The sequence below is a fragment of the Egretta garzetta genome, unplaced genomic scaffold, assembly GCF_000687185.1.
Source record: "Egretta garzetta isolate BGI_Z169 unplaced genomic scaffold, ASM68718v1 scaffold62, whole genome shotgun sequence".
NCBI classification, from domain to species: Eukaryota; Metazoa; Chordata; class Aves; order Pelecaniformes; family Ardeidae; genus Egretta; species Egretta garzetta.
Genome location: NW_009258947.1, coordinates 4,008,676 through 4,026,574, shown reverse-complemented (window position 1 = coordinate 4,026,574; position 17,899 = coordinate 4,008,676).

Genomic DNA, 17,899 nt, shown 5'->3' with positions numbered 1-17,899 from the left:
CCGTGCCCTGGGGAAGGACCACCACCTCCATTGTACAGATGGGAATCACAGAATCATAGAATGTTTTGGGTTGGAAGGGACCCCTAGAGGTCATCTAGTCCAACCCCCAAACCAAATACATCTATAGTGTACACTGAGTAGCGGTCTCAAGACAGTTTTTCTAGTCTCTAGTCTCACGCTAATATGGTCCAGTTGAAAACAGTCTGCCAGACCTTGCCTCTGCCACACGCTCCACCTGCCTTAGCAGCAATACTGTGTCATCCTCAGATAATTTTCAGAAGGGTCCTGGTGTCACTATCTAAAAGTCATGAGTGCCTATAGAAAAGTTTATTTGTGGTTGCTCTCTTAAATAATCAAGTTAAGCCACAAGCATCACACAGCTGCTTAGACTCTGAGCAAGGTATAGGAGAGAGCCAAATTTTAACTACCACAGACAGTGTGTCTGTCTCCAGAGGTTAATGGACAGATTCTTAAAGGCAACGGTGCCTAATTCCCACTGATTTAAAGGGGAATTAGGTAGGCATCTACCTATCTCCCTTGCAGGCTGAGCACAAATGACGGGCAGTCACAGGATAAGTACTAGCAGGCAGAATTCAAAGCCTGTCTTCCAAGACCTGGGTAAACTAAGAATTCAATGAATGAGCCCCATCTCAAGTCTGTAGGATGCCCAAACAAGGAGAATCTACTTTTTAGAGTTTAAATACTCAAACCTATGTGCACAGGCCACTTTCCTTTCCCCGTTCTCCCCTAGGCATAACAAGTTTGTTCATGCACAGCCGCAAAACTGAGGCATTTACAATCTTTAGAACAGCTGCCTTTTTAATTTGTCTTCCCTAAATATGTTCCTTTGCCACTAGAATCTGAAAGCGTTGCTTTTGATTATAAACACCTCCTACATGCCTTCTGAGCAGATTGCCATTCCCCCTCCCAGACTACCTCTGCAAATACACCAGGAAAACTGCCAGCACACAGAGCTCCCCTCCCTCCTTCATTAAGGAAACGCTGTTCTGAGAGTATGGTACAGATACAGCACTCATACAAAACAACTCCCACAGCCAATTAAAAATACTCAAGTCAGGATAAATTGGAGTCTTCTTGGGGATTTTCCCTTATTTTCTGAAACCTTGGTAACTGTACACAAATAAATAGCGTCCCAAGCATTGCGTCTGTGATAACTGAACATATAAGTCGGAGCGAAAACATTTCTATCAAAATGAGTTTGATGAAGAACTTATATAACAACATCATGAAAGAAGTTTGCCCTCTTTTCCATACTATTTCCCTTTTACTTAACAGTGGGAAAAGAAAGAAGAGAAGGATGGAGAGAATAAATCAATTAGAGAAAAAAAAATGTTGGCAATTTCCAGGGACCTTTTTTCCCCAAATATCATCACATTTATCATTAAAAAAGCTATCTTCCAAAAGACAGACTTGTGCGGTCACATTCTTGTAAACTCTCAGTTCTCGCGTACTTTGTTCTCATTTGTCTGTCTGACATTCATCTGGATTCATACTGCCAAGTCTCATGCAGTGAATGTGAGAATAAAACCCATTCCCTCCTATGCTCCAGCTTAGCTGGAGGTGCCTTCCATATGCATATGACACCAGTCTCTCCCATGCAAACATGAAAACAATCTTTTTCTGCTCCACAGGCATCTCTCCCGGTGAGTGGGTTTAGCAGAGCAATGGGACCCACTGACCAGCGGTACCCAGGGTGGGGGGATGTTGCAGAATAAGGACAGGGCTGTGGCACTGCTTTGCAGCAAAGAACATTTTGTCAAGCAAGATACCAAACACAAGGAGCTCAGCTGGACACTGTGATGCCCAGGAGGGCCATAACCTCTTGAGATACAAATCTCTCCCAACAGCCTCTGCAGTACATGCAGCTGATATTCCCATATGAAACTGTAGTCCGTGCTGCAGCCCAACAACATGGTCCTTCCACAGGCAAGTGGAACTCTAGAATAAAATACAACTGCAGGTGGTATAAAATAAGAAGTGCTGATATTGGCTAGAAGTTGAACTTAATGCAAACAAAAACACAATCAGTGGCTGGTGCCAGCCTTCTGGACTTAAAGAATCAGTACCAGCTCTTGGAACCACCACTTCCAGACATTTTTTTTCCATCTGTTGTGGCAATGTGTACTTGTTCATATTACAGCACCACCTCTCACACAATAAAACTGCCTTGTTCCTCTCTGCTTCCTCAGTTTTTAAAAAAATATAGATAGATCCTATTTTATAGCATGATCAGTTGCTACATAGTATAATATAATGCATGTAACTGTGTGTTGCAGGAAGAATTCCTCTCGGGAAACTTCACTTAATTTACTGCCAAATTTTTACATAAAGTTTTAATTACTGAAACAAGCAATTAAGCAAACACTTAGGGAAACACCTTGCCCCCCCCTTCTCCAGGCTCAACTTCAGTCCAACATCTGTTTTCTCCCTTTCCCAGTCTCACCTTCTCTTGTTTTGCCAAACCCTTCAGCACCGTGTTGGGCAGCGCAGGAGGCCGGGGTCAATGCATTGAGGTTCATTTTTGCCACCCCTTGCTTCTTACTGGTTTCCCTCCACTGCTCCTTGCTTCTCACTGCTCCTCCGCCCTGGCGTGGGACCCTCCACGGGCCCCCACCCCTTCAGGGGTGTCCCTGCCCCAGTGTGGGGGTGTGTATCCCCAGTGGTGACCCCAGCGCTGTCCCCTTACACACAGCCTCCCCACTCCTCCTCCTTTTTCTCCAGGTGGGTCTATTCGTGTTTTTCCGTGTGTCCCCTTTCCTGGGTCCTTCTGTGTCCTCTCACACACCGCCATTTCTGGCTCCTCACACATTTGCATCCCCGCCCCCACGCCCTTCAGCGTCACAGCCCAGGCGCTCCTCTGATTGGCTGAGGCTCCGGCGGGCGGTCCAGAGCCCTGGGAAGCGGCTGTGGCCTGCGCGGGGCGGTTCATGGCCTCCTCCTACACAGGGCCCCGCGCCACCAAACCCTGCTGCTGACCCCCACCAGGCGCTGTTACATGGCTCAATAGCCTCATTAACCGTAGCTCTTGTTATAATATTTTCTAAATATTTCCCATTCCAGGAATGTTCAATAGCGTTCAATAGTCCCACTAAAGTCAACAGGATTATGAACATGCTGAAGTGTACTTCTCTGTATTCCCAGAGGTTATTTTACCTATTTTTAGGTAAATTACCTATATTTCCACTCTTTGGAAAAAAAAGGCAATAAATTTTTTTCAGGAATTTTACATTTCTTAATCAAACTACTTAGTCTACTCCAAATTTATGCATTTCATACAAAAACATTTATTATATCAAACAGATATATAATTGAAGTGACAACTAGATAACCCACCCCAGTAAAATGTCTGCTGAAACCACAGTAGTGCTTTGGATATTAAGACCAAATATATATCACGCCTGGCTTTGTTTGGGGAATTTTTGAGGCTGGCACTCCAGGACCAGTGACCATCTCCACCTCCCAGTTACTGAAGTTACAGCAGGAAAGATTACGAGCCCCTGAAAAGACAGGTCTCAAGCATGAGCTGTGCCAATTATGGCCTAAACCTATTACAGTTGATGGCTAGGAGTTTGAACACAATTAATATTTTTCTTTAATCCTGGATTGTAACCCTTCTACAAAATGAAAGATTCCTTTTTCAGAGTGGAAAAAAAAGCTTGTCTTTTTCATCACGGGGCGGGGGGGGAAGAGTGTCACTCTCTGAAAGACTTTTTCCATTTCTCTGGACTAATTAGATGACTTGCACAAAAATATGGCAAAAAATTGAAAGAGATGTCTGTTTACTTTAAATCTTTCACAAATTAATTTGAACAAGGTCAAATTACATACTGTGCGGAGAGACTGTAGTATTCCTTCTGAAATAAATATCCCTGAACTGTGTTCTGCACCTAAGAGCTACTTTTAAGAGTCACTTACTAATGTGTGTGTCCAAATGAACAAAGAACTTTGTAGAAAGTATGAACACTATCTTAGTAGTGTTAATAACTAACAATACATTTGTGATACTAATAATGAATGGAAAGCATATAGTCAAGCAAAAGAATGAAAAAAAAATTAGCTACTGTATCTTAGGCTATGGTTCTCAGAAGCCAAAACCTTTGACTGTTATTTTTAATGAAGCTTTTATTTTACCAGTTCATACCAGAGTAAAATAATAGATTCATTTCTACATGAAATTTAATTGCATCCAAGCTTTTGAAGAACAAACAGTAGAAATTGGTCAAATTTGAGAAAGCAGGACAAAGAAAATATGATGAGGACTAAAAGACTACAGTTAGAGAAAAGAAAAAAAAATATCAGGAATCAAATTAAATATAAAATATCAAGTCCAATCAGGTGACAGAAGGAATCAGGGAAGTTCTGTCTCAAGACTCAGCTGAAACAGGACTGACTGGAACACTGCTTCCTCATTTTGTAAAACAATCCTGAATTGTCAATGGAAGGACCAAGATCTTCTAAAAAGTCTTTTCCATCCATTAGAGATAATAATTCTCTTCAGCTGGAAGGCCAGTATGGTATTCATAACTCCTCCAGTTTAACATAGTTCAACAAATCTTCCAACAGACTGAAAAAGTGCAGACTGAACATTTGTTGTGTTTAAGTACACACATGCTATAGCTATAACAGTTCACTAAACAGGACCAGAGCACAGGCTTAACTTTGGCTTGGTCCCACCTATCAGAGCACATATCAGCTATCACACTCCCAGGCAATGTCTAGGCATGGACTCGGGCACAGCACAGGCCAAAGACAGCTTCAGATAGGCATGCTGCTTTGGGTGAGAATTTTAGATGTAAGGATATATGCTGTGCCAACTAGTCACCCTTAGGGCCAAAATGTTGTTCCTTGTCCATTTTATTTACCAGCATGCATGTAGCCATAGAGTTATTTTCAGAGCAATAAGCTAACGGAAGTAAATCAGTGGCTTTCTGTTGAAGTCCATTGCAAATCAGGTTTGAAATCCACTTTTCTCTATTTCAAATCAGACTTTTCTGATTTGGTAGAGGGACACGTGAGGAAAAAGCATCCTGAGGAGTAATGTCTTGAAAAAACACTCAAAACCAGAGAAAAAGAGCACATATTTTTTTACTAGAAAGCTTAAGCTTTACTAACTGTTACTAAGAAATTTACTGGGAATGTGTGGTACATCTCTCAGAAATCACTTAGGTGATTTTTCATTCACTTATCATGGTGTTTAATTCTGTGAGGGCAGAATTTTATTTAGCTTGTGCTTTAGTGAGAAAGTTAAATTAGTGGAAGAAGGGGATTTTAACATTTATATTCCGTTAACTTTGTATAGAAGGCAGTGTTAAAAATGAGCGGTTTCAGGAGAGGTACGGGCAATGGATAGCTGTTGATTCATTTAGACTGTAAAAAAAACAGATTCTAATGAGTCCTTTTCAGACTAGTCTAAACCAAAATTGACTCTGGATTTACACACAAAATCCCTGAGCAACTCCACTGAGGCAATAGCACCTTTGAGGCAGTAATAACACAGCTCACAAAGCGGCCCATAGGACAATCTGAATATCCCAGCTAAAGCCACTGAGGCAATAGCACCTTTGAGGCAGTAATAGTTTAACACAGCTCACAAAGCGGCCCACGGGACAATCTGAATATCCCAGCTAAACAGTCTGAATGGCAGTTTCCTATGCAGCAAATAGGGCTCTGCATCATGAGACCTAAACTTTATTTCTAGTTCTGCTACTGACTGACTAACCCTGGATGAAACATTTAAACTTCCCGCATTGATCCATTGCTCAAATGGCATTTCAGTTCTTACCTACCTGAAAGCTATGCATAAACATATATATAAAATGCCTAAATATTACGAAAACTAAATCAAAACAAACAAAAAAATCTTTTAGATGTTAACTTTAGGCGAGGTCAGGATATTGTCATTTAAACTCATGCAGTGAGCTTCTGTGACCAAGGATTATGTTTACTTTAGAATAAATCAACACCACAGCTCTCAATACTCCAAGATCTTGAGGAAGAGTTTGGACCAGTTTGACCAGATCTGAGTGTTGCTGGTCCCTATTTACATTACAAATAGGACTCAGCTGACCCATAGCATGAGATTGCAGCCCCTTCTCTAATATGTATTAACTTAAAGCTAAATGGCTGCCAACATGAGCTCTGTAAAGCTTCCTTCCATTCCCTGCTAAGTCTTCATGTAGTCACTTTATAGTATTTGTAGATCAAAAACAGCTCTCCAGCTCCGCCTTAAGCACTGGATAAAGCAATTTTCTTTAAGAGTTTTAGGGTATTAGACCCAAGTGCATTTCTGAAAAGTCTCAAATGGAGCAGATAAAAGGGCAAGCAATGGATGTAAAAAGAAATAATCTCAACTTGATACCTGGCAAAAGGGGGTGATTTTTGTGGCTGTTGATTTCACAAATCATTAAACATAACAGCAAACATAAAATGAATGTTTCCTGCACATTTTTTAAATGTAGAGGCATAGGGGGAGCTTGTAATGTTCCCCTATGTGAGTGGTCATTAGATTGAGCATTACATGGAGGCCAACTGCATAAGTGCTCTTGCAGTGTCATCCTCAAATAGCAGATGCAGCTGGTTATAGCCCCAGGGGCAGAAACCACAAGTACTTACTGTGATTGCAGTCAAAGGTCTTATCTGTGTCCAGGTTATCCTTTTCTTCTCCAGGAGAAAACATCAGTGATTCAGCTTCAATAAAACTGTACAATGCTGATACAGAAGGAGACATGGCTTGCTTTTTCTACATTTATGACAGAAAATCTCTCTTTAACCCACTCCTCCATCTGCATTGTTGGGCTGCTCTCAGCTGGCACAAACAGCTGCAGCACATGGTGGACCTTGAGCTGCTTTTTTCAGCTGTTACTTTGCTAGCCTGTTACACTCCCGGACAAGGAGCTATTTTTACAGTTGTTTATCAAATAGCTTGCTTTCCACTGTGTGCAGCCTTCACCAATTGTGTAGTACAGCCATCTCAGTAGACACCTTCCTTAGACTGTGCTTCAACAAGACAGACAAAGTAATGAAGAACAGGACATGGATTCAACAGACCACATTTAAGTATACCCTTCCCTACCATGATGGTGCACCATATTACTGCAGTGAGGCTTAAGCTTTATGCCCAAAACCAGCCTTAGCTCCTTGCTCTCTAGGTATCTGCCCTGAAGACACATATTTTTCATATTTATAGCTTCAGATGTTCATCGTGTTGATCCAATCAATGATGTCAATGCATTAAGAAGGAACACCATAATTTCTAAAAGCATCAGCTCCAATGCTTGAACAAAAAAGGTGCAACTGAAACAGAAACTAAAAATATATTAAAAGAGGAAAACCAAGGATACGGGAGTTTGGACTCCTTTATAGAAACACATTTTAATGAGTTTAAAGTTGAGCCCCGCCTTTGCCACTTTTGATTAGTACATAATAATTTCCTGATGTGCTTGTGTAAATAAGGGTCAGACAGATCAGGACCATCATGCTGGTTTTAAAAAAGAAGCTTCTTTTTTCCTGAGGAACAACTAGGAGTCTCTGTCACACACAGCTGAGAAATTAATTTCTTCAACATCTTGCACTTATACCAGATGAATCAGTAATTAAAAAAAAAAATAATCCAAAATCACTTTACTCTTGATAGTTTTGTTTTTCTTGGCAGTCTTCCAGATTTACATTTCCTGGTCTTCTACAATGATCTTCCGACAAGAATAGTTTTGGCAGACTGAATAATAGGAAACAGCGTATGCTGACAATCAGACTTGAAATAATGGGCAAGTATTGATACTTAAGGCTTGCTTTTAATACGAGCCCAGACTTCTGTTACAGCACTGAAATCCCAAATCTTTGCAGACAGGAATAGGAAGTAGACTCATTGCTATCACATCATTTCATAAGCCCTCACACCTCTATTACTTTGCTCTTTTATGAAATATGATGATCCTGTATGTGATATTCCAGTAATTAAGGATATATTTTACAGAACAGAATTCCCAGCTATTATGGTGGTCATACCAGATTAAGTACTTTTGTACTTCATTTGTCCTTTTTTTATTTTAAAGAGAAAGCTTACTAAGGGACATGTTCTAGAAAGTACTGACTGCCTTGAGTTAGTCATTGTAAGACCGTACCCTGAAAACACTGAGTACTCTTTTAGCTTGAATCACAATAATGAAGGGTGGCAGATATGCTCATGAGCTTTTGATTCAGAATTTGTAATTCAGCTTTTGCTCAATACTTGATTGGGAAAAATTGTTCCTGGGACTGATCCAGAGAAAGGCTGAGTTTTACAGAGAACCCCATAACTCACATTGACATTTGTATTAATGTCAGTGACAATTTATGGTGTGAGCTCCTCTCAGGATCACGTTTAATATGAAATATCAATTCTCATTGGGAGCCCCAAATGCCAATGCCCTTTCACAGTACAGTCCACTGATTTCCCAGGATTTGGCCTATTAAAAACAGACTAAGAAATTATCAAGCTTTATCTCAAGGTGCACATTTTCCTTTTTTAATTCCACTAAGTTATTTGATGGTATGAGAGAGAGACCATAAAATCAATAGCAGTTCTGCACACAAGGGGTAGCAAACACTCTAGGCTGCTACACACCTTCTCACAACTGGGCAAAACGCGGTGAGGAATAAGCAGTCCCTTGGGTCTGGCAAGCTAAGCAAGAATTTGAAAGGCATCACAAGCTTCTTTTCCTGCTGCAGCAGCAGTCAGGCCAGTGCCCCTAACGCCAGGCAGATTACTGACAAGGTACGCACTACTGACTAGCCCCCATAACTAATTCAGTTGGTGACGGGCTTGGTTGGTTTGCACTCATAATCATGCAGGCTGTTATACAGCACTGGTAATATGAGAGCTAATGAAGCAGCAGTTGCTTTGCTCAAATTATTCCCCATACTTTCCCTTCCGGTGGCTGCCTGACTTAAAAAGAGAGGCCCTGAAGGCACAGAACGCGCTGGATTCCCAAGGCCCACGTATCAGGGCAGTCCCTTATGCAGCCTTCATCCCTCTCTAACTGTTGCTACAGCACCCAGTAAAAGGTACAGCTACTTCTGAAGTATTTTTGGCATAGCACTACCTTTGCAGTACAGCTTAGATTTCAGGCACAGCTTTTAAGCACAGGTCGATGTATAGACATACAGACATAGGTCTTTTTTCCACCAAGTAGGAAACAACTTGATTCCTTTATTAATCAGTTAGTCTTTCCAAAGAAGTTGTTCAGATGTAACTAAATAATTCACTACTGTATCAGGGCGTAAGAGAGTACTGAAGGACTGGAGGCCTCTTTTCTAAAAGAAAACTGCAGCTAGGACCTGAGGAATTGGACATAAATTTAATATGTATTTTGATAACTTGAAGGCAAATGAAGTTTCCTTTGCAAATATTGGCTTACCAAATAGGCATGCAAATACTCTAGGGTAAACAGTCAGTGCAGCACATGGAAACTATGAGTTATGATTATACTCATGGAATAAAAGGGGTACACGTGTATCTCTGGTGTGTTCATTGGAACAGTGACCCTTCTGCCTGCAGACGTACAGCCACTTGGACATTTCTGATGAGTGATTAGGCCACTGGAAAAGCACAGAAAGAAAGAAAGAATGGGAAGTGTGTGCACAACGATGAGACAAATGATGCTATGAGCAATACCTACCTCCCTTCAGATCAGATCCAAAACATTCCAGTGATCAAATGTGGAGTAATCCATGACAGGAAAGAAACAAATTGTGAAGGAGGCCAGAGAAGGAGAGAGAAGGATGACAGTAGGTTCAAACTCATTTCCAAGGCAAAAGTATTACCTATCAATGTTCAGCTAAAAACTAGATGACATTACTAGTTATCTATACCACAAAAAGCGTAGAAATATCTTTAAGTGTTTGGGAAGGAAAGTATCATATAAATGATATGATATGACATGAATTAATCAAATTAAGACTCCATTCTTGAAAAGTGCAAGAGCCATTCCTTGAAATTTTTCATTCTTGGAAAGTTTCCAAGTGTTTCTCAGCATTACTGACCAACCTCCAATGTCACAGAATTTTGTGGGGTTTGTTTTGGTGTTTCCTAAGGAAAACTAAACAGAACACTTCAAAATATGCTGGAATGCAGAAAATAAGGAGAAAGGCTACATAATGGCTCTATCCTAGTGGTGAAATATTAGAAGTTTCACATTTTTAGCATTGTGATGTTGGTTAACATCTGTGTAGTGTTAGCATTCATGTTGTTAGCACCCTCTTGAAAGTGCTGGGTAATGACACCTGTGTTTCCCAGGGAATTATGTACCCAAGGTTTCAATACTGGGTCCAATCCTGTTTAATATCTACATTAATGATCTGGATGGTGGGGTTGAGTGTACCCTCAGCAAGTTTCCAGATGATACAAAATTGGGAAGAGTGGCTGATACACCAGAGGCCATGCTGCCATCCAGAGGGACCTCCACAGGCTGCAGAAATGGACTGGCTTGAACTTTCTTCAGTTCAACAAGGGGAACTGCAAACTCCTGTAACTGGGGAGGAAAAAACCCATACACCTATATATGCTGAGCTATGACCAACTGGAAAATGGCTTTACAGAAAAGGACCTGGGGGTACCACTGGACACCAAGTTGAACAAGAGCCATGTTGTGGCAAAGAAGGCTAGTGGTATCCTGGGCTGCATTAGACAAAGTATTGTAGTGGATCAAGGAAGGCAATCCTTCCCCTCTATTATACACTGGTGAAGCCACACCTGGAGTATTGTGTCCAGTTCTGGGCTCCTCAGTACAAGGGAGATGCGGGCAATCTGGAGAGTCCAGCAAAGGGACACAAAGATGATTAAGGGACTGGAGCATCTCTCCTATGAGGAGAGGCTGAGAGAGCTGGGACTGTTCAGATGAGAGAAGAGAAGCCTCGGAGGGCATCTTATGTGTGTGTGTGCTTGTGTAATGTGTGTGTGTGTGTGTGTGTACATACACGTGAAGGGAGGTTGCAAAGTGGATGGAGCCAGGCTCTTTCCAGTGGTGCCCAGTGACAGGACCAGAGGCAATGGGCAGAAACTGAAAGACAGGAAGTTCCCTCTGAACACCAGGAAACACTTTGTTACTGCAAGGGTTCCTGAGCACAGGTACAGGTTGCCCGCAGAGGCTGTGGAGTCTCCCTCCTTGGAGATATTCAAAAGCCAACTGGACATGGTCCTGGACAAGCAGCTGTGGGTGGCCCTGCTTAAGCACGGGAGGCCGGACAGGTCCCTTCCAATCTCAGCCATTCTGTGGTTCTGTGGCTCTGTGATTTATTTGTAAGTTAAATAGTGATATAATGAAAGGCAGGATATTACAAATATAATGGGCGAAGTATTTGGAGAGAAACAGGTTTATAAAGAAATGCAGATATAAATGAGCTTACAAAATTCAGGATATGAAATTCCTTAACACACTTAGTTTAAAAAATGTTTAATTGAGTGGCCTTTCTGAATTTTAAAGGAATATACTAGCGACAAAAGACCAGTATTACCTGAAGAAAATTAGAAAAAAATAATGAAATATCAATTTTAAAATCTGAACAAAAAAAAATATGTACACAGACAACTGCTGTCCCTTAAATATAAAATAGCAGATAAACTAGCAAAAGTAAAATTATATTTCTAAAATGGCTGGAAGTGAGATTTACCACATGAAAATAAGGATAGAGTGAAGGGCAGTGAGGCCTATCCCTTCCACAGCCATAAATGAACTGAAGAGGTAAATGGTTTTTGATCTATTTTAATAACTTACCAGGAGATTTGGAATCCTTTGTTTTGAAGCATTTGCTTCTTCCTATGATTTATGTTGGCTGCAATGTTTCTGTGAGGTTTGACACTTGTTTATAACTTTATGTCTGATTTTAAAGCTTTGGAGCTTTTGTCTCCAAATATTTATTTTAAAGCATTTACGAACTGATCAGTACTGCACTCTGTCAAACATTCTGGGAATATGCAATTAATATAAAAGCTTGACTGTAATGTAAAAGCTTGATACTTCAGAGACACACTTCCACTGCCTTTTGTTGTACTCAGGTAGCTGAAATTCTTTCCCTCTGCCTCCACATTGGAAATGTGTTCTTAGATTTGGTAATCTTGTCTGCGTTTCCTCATGCCATCCCTGATGACTTATTGGTATTTCTAGGCCTCATTATGCCAGTTTGTGAACAGTATTTTCCAGTGATCATTTGTTGGACTGAGCTGACCAGTGCAAATGATGTCAGATTGTTATTGACAGTGTGTCTACTGTATGTGGGGGCTACTAACACCCTAATAGGAACCCGCACAAATCATCTGCAAAATTCTTTGACATTGGCTCCCCTAGTCCTTACATTTTTACAGGTACATGCCCCAAACCTTAACCCCTCCTGCCTCCTTGGTTCGGGATGAACAGTTTACCCGGCTGGTGCAGATGGACCTCTGCCCTCTCTTGGCAAAGCTCCACTGCCTTTGCCCTCTACCCTCACTGTCTTGTTCTGCAGCACAGTGACCACTGTGAGTTTGCAGGCAGCTGCACATGCCACGATCCTATAATGCCAATATAACATACATACTGAGAACTATGGAGTGGCTCCTGTTAGGGTTGGTGTGTTTGTTTTGCCAGGTGATGTACATTTGCAGCATTAATCGAACACTGGGAGGCAGTAACCTTAACCTTCTGGGAAATCATGCAAGAAGGAGCCCTTTTTCTCATCTTGAACTTTGCGTTGCAATAATGTTTTTCTCATTTACCACAGAAACTTTAGAACCAACTGGGAGAAGATTTTAAGATGTTTGTCTTGTCAGAGTAAATTTCTTCAGTGAGTTTATAACCAGAGCTGCGCTGGACTATTATAAGCAATAAAAGCTTACCTTTGACTGGCACCTGAAATCTGATGCAATTCTTTTTTTAATCAAGATCTTTTACACTTAGAGATTTGCTATAAACAGCATCTTATTTCTCTTTTTCTAGATTAAAAAGATTTAAATTAAACAAACATTTGTAAAAAGGATACCAAATTTGACTTTGTATTATAACAAATAAAACATTAACAATGTCCATCCATTCTGAGAATTACAGCTCAAATCAAAAAAAAAAGAAAAAGATCTGTTTCAGATTTAAATTGTGATGGTGCTGTCCAGCCAGAGATCTAAACCTTCTCCTCAGTTTTAAATATATATATATAAAAAAAAACAATGTAAGTGTTTCTGAAGGTAGTAAGTTAGCATATTTAGTCTTCTTCCCATTAGCTGATTGATGAAAGTTCTTGCTTGCTAGGAGGCAGGCATACCTCGACTTTTTGGAAGATCTGTATTTCTGCCCAACATTATCTCTATGGAGAAACAGTGGCACCTAGCTGTCAGACAGGCTAACCACTCAGAGTGCTCCTGGCCTGGATGCTACACATCCTCCAGGGATCACCCAAAATTACAAAATTTAATATCTCCTAGCTAGTCACAAAACAAAAAATAAGATACTAAAATCTTTACGTGACAAACACCAGTTTTCAGAAAGACCTCATTTTGATTCTCCATTCTGACCTCTGAGAAAGCTTCATTTAATCTCAAAACTTTGGATGTGAATTTTGTCTCTAGTTTGGGAAAGCACATTAAGAGTAGGAAGAACCCTGGAAATTCAGGCCTGTATCTGTCAGAGGGCACAAGAAATTAATTCTTTGTGCACATACAATAGAGCTGGCAACAGCACTGCTTACCCAGTCATTATTTATATCTTTGTTTTCATAGGGCTTGATTACATACCTTACTATGTCACACCGCTCCCAGCATTTGATGGGATACGGGTAACTATTCTGTACCCCTTTCTAGCTTTTCTAGTGAGGTCTCAGAATTTGCTCATGGAAGCTGAATTCCTCTTTGACTAATTGCATTTCTTGACAGAACCGAGCTTGCCAGGCTGTCAGACTGAGGTAGCTGGGATGAGGGATGTTTCAAAACTCTTAAGAACGATACATAAATTGGCTCATGAAATAACACCGTATTGATGCATAGCATTACGATATATATATTATCATGAAATTAAAACAGTGCAAGCACTTCTACCTGAGAACTGTTTTGCAAATTTTAAATCTACCCCAGACTGGAAACTAAATAGATTTGATCCCACTCTAATTTTAGCTTCTGCTGGATTCTGAATGACAATATGGAAAATCACAAAGAAAATGCCTGGATTCCTATAAAACACAGCTTTTTATAACAATATAAAGTCTTTTATAATGTTTCTCATGCTTAGCAATCAACTTAGCAGTCACACAGCAGAATTGACTGAAGGAGCTTTTTACAATCCCTCATAAACAGAGAAGGAAATTAAATATTTTAATGTTGTTATATGAATTGATTGTCCTCCATCACCTGGAAAAATGCTCTCAGTTCTGGTCATCTAATTTCATTAGATAAAGCAGAATTTTATTGGAGCTACGCTGACAACAGAGGTCTTTATAGAAGTTGGGATATTCAGAGAAATCAGCCTTATAAAACAGTAAATTATTTCACAGATATGCGTTAAAACTAAAGGTTAAATACCAGCACATCAAGTAACAGCATTCTAAAATGTGCTTGGCACAGCTGGAACTCATACAAGATAGAAACCACAAATATAAATTTTTAGAGAAGAGCTGATATGGGTCAGGGAGTGCAGAAGAATATCTGATAATGATCACTTCAGACAGGTAGATCTGGGGCTCATTTCTCATCACACAACATTAAAGGGAAATCAGTACAATCAAAATGCAAGAAGTGGGCAAATGGATTCTTTCACCTGAAGTAACAGCACTCTGAGGGCTCCAGCCTGGAATACCATCCATATGTACTTCACACCAACTGGGGGGGGAAGACATTTTGTGTCAAAGCATCAACCAACCACTGCTAACAGGAGTTAGGAAGAAATTTCCTCATGAGCAACTATTTGGAGAATTCTAGCACTTTCAGCTGAACTCTCTGGTACCAGACACTGCTGAAACAGGACACCGCATCTCAGGTTTGACACAGTATAGCAGTTCCTACATTCCTAAAATTCCTGTCTACTCAGTGCAAATTAGATGTAACTGAATGCTCCTGCTGGGCTTACAAAAATAAAGGTAAAGATTAATGTCTAAATTAGGTGGAACTTTACTATTAGTAGTTTGACTGGATGTTACAATGACTGTATTTAAAAATGAGCTATGTGTAAGCTCAAAGAAAAATTCTGCAAGCCAGCGGTGCTTCTGCTGTCTTGGAAGAACATATACAGCTCCAATGGACTGTAGGCACTATTACAGAACTCTGTGAAACTGTTTATCGGTGCAGCCCCAATTAAAAAAGTCATATCAATGACTCTATAATATTCCATGTAGCATTCAAAATGAAAGTCAGTAACTATTTGTACTATCTATACATTTATCTATGTATACAGAATTTAAAAGTTTCCCTTACAAACTTGCCCATCACTTCAAGCCACTAGAAGTGAGACTCATGAATAAATAAACCATACGATTATACCAAGATGACTGAGACATAAGTCATGTCAATACCTGTATCTACTATCTGTCTCACTCAGAGAATGAGGAAATGCTTGAAATACAAACACCAAAAACTTAATTACATGGAGTACAAAATTCGTTCCATTTTTTGCCAAGCTAAAAGAATTTCAAATACAATTGAAATCTTAGGGTATAGAGACAGTATCTGTAGTATATATAGAACCAGACTGGCTGCGTTACAATTCCCACCAGGATTCAGGGAAATATTCTTCCAGACTAGTACTACATCCATACACTTTCTTGGGTGTGTAATGCAAGGGATATATTCTGCATTATCTCCTTGTAGAAAGGCTGGCTCATCTAATACCTTTTAACATGAATATAAACATAGTGTGGGCAGGGAATTCTACCTGTGTTACTTAATACTCATTATTTGACTATTACAGTTAATTATTCTTACTTATTATTTGTACTGTGATATACCTACAAGTCTTACTATTGGTCACTATACAAACTACTTTACAACTGAGGAATTACAAGGTAACTTCTTCCCCAAAGCATTTACTGTTGCAGACTAAAATGAAAAAAAAACCCAAAACATTAAGGTTAACTTCATTATGTATCTCCAAAGCATCTTTAGACCATATACAAAGAGAAGAAACCAAAACAGAGGAATGTATTTTGTAACTATCAAAGCAATAAATATTTGTATACGTTTATTAAATATAAAAGCGAGCCTGCAACGTAGCTTTGAAATGGCTGTAACATATTCTTTTTTCTCTGTTCATATCCGTTTAGTTTCCTTACCTCTAAAGTGGGGAAGCTGTGACTCCTGCTTTCTTTATCGAAAGTGGAAAATCCATCTTTGACTCATATTATTCTTTTTGAGGCATTTTAATAACTTTGTGCAAATACCAGTGTGGGCAAAAACTAAGCATTCATTGTTTTCTTCATTTTTTTAAATGTAGCTTTTATGCAAGTACTTTCACTTAAATACAAGTGAAGGTACAAGATTTTCCACAAAAAGAAGATGGCGCAGAGAGAGAGAGAGAGAATAAATAAATAATTCTCAGGTGTCTTAGGGTCTACCTATAGATATAGAATCATGGAAGTCAAAGTTAATAAGAACATAAATACTCTAATTAAAAATCAATAACATACTAAAATAATTTCTTCAAGTAATTAGCATAAACATGGTAAAAGTTTGTTACAGATACATATACGCAACAACTCCATTACAGGTATCATGTAATTTTCCAGTACAGACTATCTTGCATGTCCTTTTAACAAGGAGAGAAGACTGCTGCCATGTTTCCATTTTCTCCTAGTGCTCTTTTATCAAGGTAATTTTTTTCGCTTTCCCTGGACAACGTTCTTTTTTTCCTAGTTGGAGAACCAACTTTAAACCCCAAAGCATTAAGGAGGAAAGGAAGGAATGGAAAATGGTATGAAAATGTCTTCTAAAATCCTTTTATATTTCAGCTCCAAGCTTAGATGTAGCTTTTCCATATTTAATCAAAAGCATTCAGGTGTCTGCTCTCAAAGAATTTAGTGGAGAACTGCATGCCTACTATCAGCAAGTTGCAGTCCTTCAAAGTGCTTTGTGCATTGACCTTAACAAATCAGAGTGCTGAGGAACTGAGGATTCTGACTGAAGCAGGTTCAGACTTCTTGAAGCATGGTCTGAATTCTCAGAGTGTTTAAAATCATCTCTTGCTATCTGTAAGGTAGTGAGCACCATTACTCCCCATTATTTCTGAAATGATTTTTTTTTCCTCTTTTCAAATATAATTGAATAGAATCAGTTGAAAGGATATTACCAAAGGAGGCATCACAGAGTAACATTTGTAAATAAAAAGCAGCATCTTGCCAGAACTTTGTGAATGTTAGTAAAAAATTAATAGTGTAGAAAATAGAGAGGTGTACTGGATTTGCGTGGCAAAGTTTTGGTAACCACGGGAGGGCTACATGGGTGGCTTCTGTGAGAATATGCTAGAGGCTTCCCCAAGTCCCATTGAGCCAATGCCAGACAGCTCCAAGACAGACCCATCGCTGGCCAAGGCCAAGTCCATCAGCAACTGTGGTAACACCTCTGGGATAACATATTTAAGAAGGGGCGGAAAAACCTGCAACAGCAGCCAAAAAGAGGAGTCAAACAGGAGCCAAAAAGAGGGCAACAGCCCTGCAGGCACCAAGGTCAGTGAAGGAGGGGGAGGAGGTGCTCCAGGCGCCGGAGCAGAGCTTCCCCTGCAGCCCTTGGTGAAGACCATGGTGAGGCAGGCTGTCCCCCTGTAGCCCAGGGAGGTCCACAGGGGAACAGATCTCCAGCTACAGCCTGGGGAGGACCCCACACTGGAGCAAGTGGATGTGCCCAAAGGAGGCTGTGACCCCGTCGGAAGCCTGTGCTGGAGCAGGGTCCTGGCAGGAC